Genomic DNA, 11936 nt, shown 5'->3' on the forward strand with positions numbered 1-11936 from the left:
ACATCGCCCGCCCTCCCGAATCCTAACCCAAGCCCTAGCCCAGGGGTGAAATCCAGCAGGTTCTAACAGGTTCTGGAGAACCTGTAGCGGAAATTATGAGTAGTTTGGAAAACTGGCAAATATCACCTCTGGCTGGCCCCAGAGTGGGGTGGGAATGGAGATTTTGCAATTTCCTTCCCCCAGGAGAGGAGGGAATGGATATTTTGCAGTATCCTTCCCCTGCCATGCCCACCAAGCCACACCCACAGAACCGGTAGGGAAAAAGTTTGGATTTCACCCCTGCCCTAACCCTAACCCTAACCCTAACCCTAACCCTAACCCTAACCCTAACCCTAACCCTAACCCTAACCCTAACCCTAACCCTAACCCTAACCCTTCCTTCCTTCCTCCCTCCCTCCTTCCTTCCCCAACCTCTCTTTCCTCCCACCTTCCTTCCTTCCTTCCTTCTTCCCTTCTTTCCTTCCTTCCTTCCTTCTCTCATTCCCATATCCATCCTTCCTTCCTAACTTCCTTCCTTCTCTCATTCCCATATCCTTCCTTCCTTCCTTCCTTCCTTCCTTCCTTCCTTCCTTCCTTCCTTCCTTCCTTCCTTCCTAACTTGCTTACTTCTCTCATTCGCATATCATCCATCCATCCATCTTTCTTTCCTTCCTTCCTTCTTTCCTTCCTTCCTTCTCTCATTCCCATATCCATCCATCCTTCCTTCCTTCCTAACTTCCTTCCTTCTCTCATTCCCATATCCATCCATCCTTCCTTCCTTCCTTCCTTCCTTCCTTCCTTCCTTCCTTCCTTCCTTCCTTCCTTCCTTCCTTCCTTCCGACAAATGGTTATCCAACATCTTCTTAAAAACTTTCAGTGTTGGAGCATTCACAACTTCTGGAGGCAAGTTGTTCCACGGACCGATTCTTCTAACTGTCAGGAAATTTCTCCTTAGTTCTAAATTGCTTCTCTCCTTGATTAGTTTCCACCCATTGCTTCTTCTCCTGCCCTCAGGTGCTTTGGAGAATAGCTTGACTCCCCTTCTTTGTGGCAGCCCCTGAGATATCAAAACACTGCTATCATGTCTCCCCTAGTCTTTCTTTTCATTAAACTAGACTTACCCAGTTCCTGCAATCCTTCTTCACATGTTTTAGCCTCTACTCCTCTAATCGTCTGTCTTGCTCTTCTCTGCACTCTTCCTAGAGTCTCCACATCTTTTTTACATTGTGGCGACCAAAATTGAATGCAGTATTCCAAGTGTGGCCTTATAAAGAATGCAATAAGTTAAGTCTGGCATGATCTGTTTTTGCCAAACCTACGTTGGCTTTTGGTTATTACTTTGTTTGCTTCTAGCAAATGTTCGCTCGTTTGTTGCTTGATTATCTTTTCCAGAATCTTCCCTGGTATTGAAGTCAGGCTGATAGGTCTGTGGTTTCTTGGATCTATTATTTTTTTCCTTTTTTGACGATGGGAACTACATCAGCTCTTTTCCAGTCCTCTGCCAGTTCCCCGGTGCTCCAGGATCTTTGAAAGATATAGTTCAGTAGTTCTGAGATCTCGTCTGCCAGTTCCTTCAGAACCTTGGGTTGTAATCCATCCGCTCCTGGTGATTTGAACTCGTCTAGGGTAGACAGGTGTTCACTTACCGTTTTCTTCCCTATTTTCACTTGTGTTCCTAATCTGTATTTTGTGGTGCCGTTTTTGATAGGTTGGACTCTTTTTTTCTCTGTGTAAAGACAGATGCACAGAACAACTTAAGTAGTTTTGTTTTCTCCCTGTTGCTTGTCACTTTCTTGCCACTTTCTCCCAGCAATGGACCAAGTGTTTCCTTGGCTTTTTTCTTGTTTTTAACAAGCTTTTTTGTTGTTGTTATTTTTTACTTTTGTCGCAAGCCTTTGTTCATTGTGAGCCTTAGCTTTCCTCACATCTTCTTTACAGGCTCTGTCTATCTGCTGATATTCTACCTTAGTTATTTGCCCCTCGTTCCACTTTTTACACTTGTCCTTTTAGTCTTTCAATTTGTCAGAGAGTTCTTTATGCAGCCATGCTGGTTTCTTTTGAGAGCTGTTATTTTTCTTCTTCATTGTATTGTGCTAGACTGGGCTTTTATAATCTCACTTTTCAAAATTTCCCAAGCTTCTTGAGTTCTTTTCTCCTTGAGGATTCTCATCCATGGAATCCTTCCCAAGCTCTCTCTAAGTTTATTGAAATTGGCTCTCTTAAAGTCCAAGACTCTAGTTTGACTTTGTTCTATAACTTGTGCTTGCATAATGTTGAATTCTAGTACTGCATGATCACTTGCCTCCAAGGTGCCTGTAGCTTCAACACCTTCTATCATTTCATCTCTGTTAGTGAGAATTAAGTCCACTATGGCTGATCCCCTTGTTCCCTTCTCTACTTTTTGGGAAAGAAAGTTATCTGCTAGGTTTGTTAGGAACCTGTTGGATCTTCCACTAGGTGCAGAGTTTGTCTCCCAGTTGATGTCAGGGTAGTTAAAATCCCCCATTACTATTGTGATCTGCTTCCTACATACCTTAGTTAGCTGACTAGCAAAAAGTTCATCCATTTCCGCTGTTTGGTTAGGTGGCCTATAGTATAGACCTATAGCAATGTCATACTTTTCCCATTCATTCATTCATTCATCATTCATCATTCATTCATTTTTCCTTCCTTCCTTCCTTCCTTCCTTCCTTCCTTCCTTCCTTCCTTCCTTCCTTCCTTCCTTCCTTCTCATTCCCATATCCATCCTTCCTTCCTTCCTCCTTCCCTCCCCCTCTCTCCCTCCCTCCCTCCTTTGCTTCCTCCCTCTTTCCTTAACTTCCTCCCTCCCTCCCTCCCTCCCTCCCTCCCTCCCTCCCTCCCTCCCTCAGGGCGATGTCCACAGTACTCCTTCCAGCTGTTTAGATTAGGCTAAAAAGCGGCTGAGACCCAGACCTCTTCACCCCAAAAGAGAAGAGTTGGTACATAGAGTGGCCTCTTGAACCAGAAACTCTTAATCCCAGTGTTCTCATCATCTTACCTACCTGATGACAATAAAGGCTGCTATTATTATTATTATTATTATTATTATTATTATTATTATTATTATTATTATTAACTTTATTATTAACTTTATTCATTAAACATGAAACTCAGTCAACTAAACATTCAAAAATGCATCACAAATACCATTGACTGGTGCTAATGGTTGATACGGGTTGCTGCCAGCGTCCTAGGTATCAACCAAGTGCCCCGATGACAATGAGTATCACTGTTACATGTTTCATCCTTAACCACGTAGTTTCGATGGCCAGGTCGCAATATTTCATGATTTTTCCCAGTTCTTTTTCTTCAACTCTGGCATCTCCTGGTACCACGATGTCAATAAATTGTACGTTTTGGTTTTCGACAACTGTGATATCTGGTGTTCTGTCCCCATCTCACACACGCACACCAGCAGTCGACCAAGAGTTAAAATAAACCTGCAGACGATAATTTCCTTTGATAACAGAATTGGCAGCAACCCAGTAGCTGCTTGCCAAAAACTTTACTCACACAAGGAGGTTTTCCTCCTCCGTCAGATAAACCAAAATAAGTTCACAAAGCCAAAGAATTGTCAAGTCCAGTCCATAATAAATCCAAGGAAGGCATATAACGAAGTTCCAGAAACACAGTATGACTTGCTAGCTGTTCAGTTTTGTCCGTCACAAAGCCTGAATGGCCCCCACGCCCCCTTTTATCCCCTGTGGGGTGTGGTCCAGTGACTCGGCTTAATCTCTGGCATGCCTCCTTCTCTGCTGCTTGCGCTTGTCTTTCCGACGCTGGCGGGGATCCAGCCAAGACTTATCTCCGTCGCTGTCTAACTGCGGCTGCTCGGAGATCCTGGCTCCTGGCCTATCTCTTCTCCTTCGGAAGACACCTGAGGCAGTGCCAGAGAGGAGGGCCCTGTAGAGGGAGGCCTTGCCAACTCCTCTCCTTCACTTTCGGAGTCTTCTCCCTCCGATAAGATGCGCTCATCTGGCATGTTGTGTTCCAAGTCACGATCCGTCTGTATTCGAAAGTCCCACAAGATCTTCACCTTCTCGTTTTCTATAACTTTTTCCACTTTATGTTCCCATGACTTTTTGGATACAGGTAAATCGTATTTTTTTACATAATGACCAGTGGATTAATTTAGCAACTCAGTTGTGTCTAGCTTTGAAATCAGTTTGTGCGATTTTGCTACATTCAGATATTAAATGTGAAACAGTTTCAACTTTGTCATTGCAAAGTCGGCAGTTTGGATTGTCGGTGCATTTTTGTATCTTCGCTTTCGTGGCATTAGTTTGTAATGCTTGTTCTTCAGCAGCGAGGATTAAACCTTCCGTTTCTTTCTTGATGGTTCCCATCTTAAACCAATGCCAATAAAGGCTAATATTATTGTTATTACAGTTATTGTTGTTGTTGTTGTTATTCCCAGTGTTCTCATCATCATTTTACCGACCTACGGGGGCCTGATGGGACGGAGGTCTTGCCTAAAAACAGGAGGTCCAGCCCAAAGTCCCACAAATACTGTAACATGCCTGGTTGAGGGTGCACTCGACTCCCGATTTTTTTTGCTTCTAAGCAACATCTTTGGGCCACATAAACTCCCAAGGCCTGAAATAAAATATCACACATGAAAATAAATATTATTGTACAATGCAGGATCGACTGAGTTAACAGCCAGGCTTAACGGGTGGAACCAACATGAGGCCGCTTATGGATGGCCATTGGCTTGGAATGATGTTAAGTGGGCCCTTCTGCTCGTTCAAGGGGGTGGACTGGATGACCTCCTGGGTCCCTTCCCACTCTGTTCTTACTCTGAAATGGGGTGAGGTGTTTGTGGGGGGGGGATGCCAGGGTCCCCTGTGGTGAGTTTCGGTGAAGACATAACCTTCACACAATAAGAGCGGTTTTTTCCACCTTTAAACATGTTTTCGGATTATGGTTCCCCCAAAGACTTGAATCAATATTTATTTTTTGCACATTGTCTATTAAGTCTGTCGACATCCATATCGTATCTATCCTGGACCATGAACAATTGTCTATTTGAATAAAAGGTATATTGTTTTTCTTTCAACTGGCTATTTCTCCATACGTCTTGTATACTTAATTCCTCTGTCATTTTGAAAAAAGTCTTCAGGAGAGTTTTCCTGGGTTTCTTATTTACTTTTGTCGTTTTATAGCCCAAGTCCACATCCGTTACCGCATTGAAATCGCCCATTATACATATATTTTCATATTCCAATTCTGTTTTTCTATGTAGCTTCCCATAAAATTCTTCCTGTTTATCATTTGGTGCATATAAAGCTATTAAGAGTATTGGTTTAAAGTTCATTCTTACTTCCACCATCAAAATCCTTCCATCTTCATGTATAAATATTGGTTTAGGCTCTAGTTTTTCTTTTATGTATAATACTACTCCTCTTTTACTTTGTTGTCTCAATGAAGTAAATAAAACTCCTAATAAGAATAGAGTAGAATTGAATGAGCATTCGTTCTTCTGGACTGGGCCATGCATTCTCTGACTGGTCATCTAATTTCCCCAATCTGCAGTGTTGCAATATTTTCAGGATCAGACTCAATAAATATAGTAAGAGTTAAAGGTTTAAATATTTCTTCTTTTATTTACATTAGACATTCTATATTCACTGAATATTCACAGATAGAAGCAAGGAATGGGTGCATGCAGCTCCTTATATATACAATGGGTGGAGCTAGGTGTGGGAGTGGTAAATTATGAATACATTAAGAAGTGAAGAATAAATTAACCCGATACCCCGTTCATATACTATTTACACATTAGAGAATAAGGCATTTACATGTGACAAATCCCCCTCTAAATGCCGATTCGTTATGCTACACCAATTACATTCAGATTCAGGACAATACAAAACATATAACTTGGAAGTCAAGTATTTATGCTGCTTAGAAGGTAAAGGCTTTGTCAATATGTCGGCTAATTGTTCTGATGTCTCACAATGCACTGCTTTAATAAATCCATCCTGAGATAATTGTCTCACATGTTTAAATTTTATGTCTATATGTCTGGACCTTTGTCCAATGGCGTCAGATCTAGATATTTCGATAGCCGCTTTATTGTCTTCATGCATGACAAAAGGTAAAGCAGGTTTTTTCCAAACATCAGAAATTAAATCATTAAACCATACAAGGTTATTTGCAGCTTTAGATAAACAAACATATTCTGCTTCTGTCGTTGAAGTGGCCACTAATTCTTGTTTGCCAGTGTACCAGTAAACTGGACAATCATTTAAGAGGAATACATAACCGGATGTACTTTTTCTGCATGAAGTGTCTCCAGCACAATCCGCATCTGCGTAACATGTGAGGTTTGGTTCCTTAACATTATTAGGTTCTAACATCAAACAAAAATCTAAGGTATTTTTTAAATATCTTAATATCCTTTTAACAGCTTCCCAATGGTACATTGTTGGTTTGCTGACATGTCTGGACAATAAATTGAGGGGTAAAGCGATATCAGGTCTTGTCCAATTAGAAATGTAAAGAAATGAACCTATGACTGATCTATAGAACGTGTTATCTTTGAATTCAGGGGATGATTCATCAGCATTTCTTAGGAAGTCAGTCTGCATAGGAGTGTCACAAGGTTTGGCATCACTTAGATTGCATTTGTTTAAGAGCTCTATGATCTTATCTCTCTGAGTAAGTTTGAATCCTTTTTTAGTCTTATTAATTTGAACACCAAGATACTTATTTACTTTGCCTAAAGATTTCAATGAGAAATGTTCATTTAGCTTAGTTACAAATGTTTCTCTTCTTTCTTTATGTTTACCTATGTACAAAATGTCATCCACATAGATCAATACAAATTCTATGTAATCATCACCTTTTTTAACAAAGAAACAGTTATCAGCAGTAGTAGCATTGAAATCCATAGTTTTAAGTACTTTTACTAAACAATCATACCATCGTTTACCAGATTGTTTTAACCCGTATAAACTCTTGTTTAACAACCAAGTCTCATTCTTGTTTGTGTATTGACTGTGAGGTGCTCTTACATATATTTCCTTATCTAGTTTTGCGTGTAGATACGCAGTCTGTATGTCATATTGGAATACATCGAGATTGAGTGCTGATGCTACTACTAGAGCTGTTTTGACACTCTCAGTTCTTACTGTGGGGGAATATGTGTCAGTATAGTCCTCCGGATATTTCTGTGCATAACCTTGTGCAACTAGTCTAGCTTTGTATAGAGTATTGCCTCCCTCTAAATTTTTGATTTTATATATCCACCTAGTACCAATAATGGTTTTGTCTTTTGGTGCAATTGCAGGTGTAAATACGTTTAATCCTTGTAAACTTTCCATCTCTTTTTTCATTGCTAATTCCCATTTTTCTTTTTCTTTATGAGGAAGTTTTAACACTTCCTCATATGTATTAGGTGTCGTTGATTCTCCATCCATATGCATTATGTAATCCTTGTATTTATTTGGCATTTGATTTCTGGTGTTTCTAATTGTTTTTTCAGGTTTACTATTATTATCATGCAAATATCTTGCTTCCTTTTTTGTTAGTTTGTCTGTCTTTATTTTGTGTTGGCTATTTGTCCATGTTTTGGTTTTGTTTCTATGTTTGTTATCATTTTGCTTTTCTATAGTCCCTTTCTCTTGGGATTTTGTATCTTTGTTGTTACTTGGGAATATTTCATTAAGATGTATTTTAGACCAGTTGGCCTGTTCATGGAACACAGCTGTTCTGGAAACTATAAATTTGTTATTATTATCAATGAATCTGTATCCCTTTGTGCCTGTCTCATATCCCATAAATCTGAGTCTTCTAGACACATTTTCTCCCTTTCTTCTTAATTGTTTAGGTATGTGTACGTCTGCAGTGACTCCAAATATGTGCATGTGTGCTAATTTTGGTTTCCTATTATACATCACTTCATATGGTGTCTTATTTACAATGCTGGACCAGGTTCTATTCTGTGTGTAATTGGAATAATGTAGGGCTTCTGACCAGAATTGTTTGCTTAAGCCAGCATCTTCCAATGTGCATCTAATCATGGTTTGTAATGTTGAGTTCTTCCTCTCTACAATTCCGTTCTGAAACGCAGAAAATGGGCTAGATGTGTAATGTAACATTCCTTTGTCCTTCAGCCATTGGGAGAATTCCTTAGACATGAATTCACATCCCCTATCTGTCATGATTTGTTTTATTTTGATATTGTGTTGTGTTTCTACGCGTTTATAAAATTCTTTAAATTTCTGAAAAGTTTCATCTTTGTGTTTTAATGTATAAACAAATCCATAGCGACTATAATCGTCCACTATGGTTAAGAAGTAACGTTTTCTATAAGTGATTGATGGAGTTAGTGGATCAACTAAATCCATGTGTACTAAATCAAAAATTTTGTTGGTTGACCTAGTTGATTTCCTTGGCCTGGGGCTAGTTTTTAGTTTTGTAGATTTACATACTGAGCATTCCAAATAGTTTTCACAATTTTTTATTTTAACACCTTCTGTGTGTTCAGTCATTTTTTGTACTACAGGAAAACTGGCATGTCCTAACTTCCTATGCAAAATATGAGCACACTCATCATGAATTGGCTTACCTATTTTTGGTTTTTTTTCATTATGTGCATCCTTGTGATCATGAGCTACTTTACATTCATCATTGTCACTGTTGCTAATGTTTCCATCATCTAGTTCAATACAATCTTCCATATTTGAATCAATGTTGTGTAACCATTTTTCCTTTGTTATTAAATAAGGTAGACCCCCTTTAATCATTACAGTGCCTATATCTATTTTATTTTTCTCCAAGGTCGCTTTTCCTTTAGAAAAAACAATATTAATATCAGAATCCCTGCTTAGTTTTATGACACTTAGTATGTTATGAGGTATTTCGGGTATTAGTAATACCCCCTCTATTTTTCCTAGGCCAGGTAAGGTTACATTCCCTCTACCTAATACTTGAACCTTTTCTTGGTTAGCTACCTTTATTACAAATTTATCTTCTACAAATGAAGATAATATATTTTTGTTATTAGTGGTGTGATTAGTTGCTCCAGAATCAATAAGCCAATTATTGTTCTCAGTTTGCTGTATGTTAGTGTTGTCTTGTTTATTTAGTCCATTCAGGGAACCAGATTTTCTATCCTTTGAATTATCTCTGCCCCCTCTATGCTCTTTGTAATTTGGTGGGCTTCTATATCTATGTCTATCAATGGAAGACTGTCTATAATTGTATTTGTTTCTGGGTTCTGACCTATGTCTTTCTTTTGAAATTTTGGGGCAATCTCTTCTATTGTGTTCCCTGGATCCACAGTTGTGGCATCTAAATGTTTCATTATATCTTTCTTGAAAAGCTACTTTTCTATATGGTTTGTGTTCTATGTGATTGTTAGAGCGATTCCTCCTTGAATTGTCTTCAGCTATTAACTTATTGGATAGACTTTCTATGGATAAGTATCCTAGATTGATTGTGTCTAAATGTGACATATAATTATCCCATGATGGGTCAAGTGAGTTGATGATAACACTTTTCATTGTTTGATCTGAAATCACCTCCCCCCTTAAATGCAGTTCAGCTCTTATTTTGTTTAAAGATATTAAGTGTTCACTTATGGAAACCCCTGGTTTTATCCTAGATGAAAAGAAATCTTTAGACATTCTTGTGGTAGTAGCTACACTGTCACTGTGAAATAAATTGAACATGCATTGAATAATTTCTGAAACAGTCAGATTTTGCTTAATGCTGTGATACATAGCAGGAGATACACTAGAAATTAATAAGAAAAATGCTCTATGGTGTAAACAGTCTAATTTTAGAGTCCAAGGTCTTTTTGGGGGACTAGTGATAAAAAACAGTAAGTTTTCTTTCATAAAGACAACCTGGAGCTGCTGATACCATTCTTGTAAATTAATGCCATCTATCCTCAGCTTTGGGAAGTCACTGGGCAAATTTCCGACATTATTAGGTCCATTACTTACAACCTGAGGTAGTCCGTGGTCTCGTAAATGCTGGAAATTACAAAATGGCGTGGGAATGCTCGCAACGAGCCTGCACGGTCTTCTCAGCAACTCATGTCTTCCTGGACCGTCTGCGTAGTCTTGCGCATGCGCGTTGTCCATTTCGTCCCTGGAGTCGTCGTGAGAGGTTCTCGTCGTTGCGGCTCGCTCGTTCTGCTCCTCCTCAGACGAATCGGTCTCTGGCTCGATCTTGGGAGTCCTGACGATGGCGGCTGTTCTTTTTCTTCTTTTGAGAGCGTTGGTGCTTGCATCGGTCTGTGGCGTGGGGCGGTATCTGCAGGGCTCTCTGGGTTCGGGCGTCGGCGCTCTCGTAGTCAGGATGGGAGCGAGTAGATTTTGAGGCATTGGCTTGCTCGCTTGCTTTCTAGTTGGCTTTTTGGTAATTTTTAGTTTCGGCCCAAATGCAGCAAAAAGCGTTTTCATTGCTGATTTTATCTGAGTATCTGTTGAATCACCTTCACTTTCCGATTCTGATTCTTCTGAGGTGTTTGAATTTTCTTTTTCGTTTTCGTTGTCTAGTAATGTTTTTCGCGCCAGAAATTTTGAATCGAGTTTTCTGATTGGCTCTGCTTCGCTCACCCTGGAGGTCTGTCGAAACCAAGATGGCTGCCATTCAAAATTTTGCGCGGGATCACCGTTTTTCTTCTTCATAGTATTTTTTCTGTAGTCATATCACTCACTATTTTTGAATCTTTTGGTTTTTCAGTAGTGATGTGCTTCTCTCTCGCTGCTCCGCTGTTTTTCAGCATATCTTGGAGGTTCGCGATGAGGCTTTCATCATTCTTCTGGCTCTTTAATAGTTTTAATATCTCTGACCTGAGTTCGTTGTTTTCTATTTTGATTTCCTCTCGATCATCATTTTCATTTATTATTTCTTCGTCTTCAGTGGTGTATTCTTCGGATTCTCTCGAAATCGCATTTGTGGATTCATCGATTATTTCTTGATCCGTTTCCATTTCTTTGCTGTATGCCCTGGTGTTGGGCCTATCTCTCTTAGACATATTTAAATTTTTATTGAGTCAATTAACCATCCTCTGCTACCAGATTGTTGCAATATTTTCAGGATCAGACTCAATAAATATAGTAAGAGTTAAAGGTTTAAATATTTCTTCTTTTATTTACATTAGGCATTCTATATTCACTGAATATTCACAGATAGAAGCAAGGAATGGGTGCATGCAGCTCCTTATATATACAATGGGTGGAGCTAGGTGTGGGAGTGGTAAATTATGAATACATTAAGAAGTGAAGAATAAATTAACCCCTGATACCCCGTTCATATACTATTTACACATTAGAGAATAAGGCATTTACATGTGACATGCAGGTTGGCCTCGTGCTGTGCGGATGGCAGTGGAACTTCCCATGGAAGAAGAGCTGAAGAAATCTTTAGGATCCCATCCGTTGCCCTTGCCAGATGTGAATCTCTTAGAAGAATATTTGGGCAAAGCTTTAAAAGCAGCTCCCCCCTCTTTTTGACCTGAAAGGAGGAAAACCAATTTTATTAGTTGCCTCATTGCCTCATCAATTCTAATGAATAAAATCTTGGCATAAGGCCATAAAAAAAGTATGTAGCCTAAAACCAAATTCATTCCAGAAGTTACTTGTTCTGTCCAAGCTTACCTTCCGGGGCAGATTCGGGGCTGCATTGCTGATTTCTCTGATGCCGCAATTCCGGATTACGCTGCTGTTGTCATTTAGAAGGACCTTCAGAGCGAAAAAAGACTTTTTCCATAAACGGTCGATCTTTCCTCTGGAAGGGCCTTCCTATAAACTGAACAGAACAATGAAGAAGGATAACTTGTACTCCAAGTAAGCAACCATTGAAAGTTAAGACTGGCACGAAAAGAGAACTTAAAATGTGGATTTGAAATTCTGATGGTTGGGCCTCTTCCGTGGTCACATGACCAAACTTTGCACATTTGGCCACACCTGACTGCG

The sequence above is a fragment of the Pituophis catenifer genome, unplaced genomic scaffold (genome assembly GCF_029215685.1).
Source record: "Pituophis catenifer annectens isolate HBS135680 unplaced genomic scaffold, rPitCat1.0.hap2 SCAF_8, whole genome shotgun sequence".
Classification (NCBI taxonomy): domain Eukaryota; kingdom Metazoa; phylum Chordata; class Lepidosauria; order Squamata; family Colubridae; genus Pituophis; species Pituophis catenifer.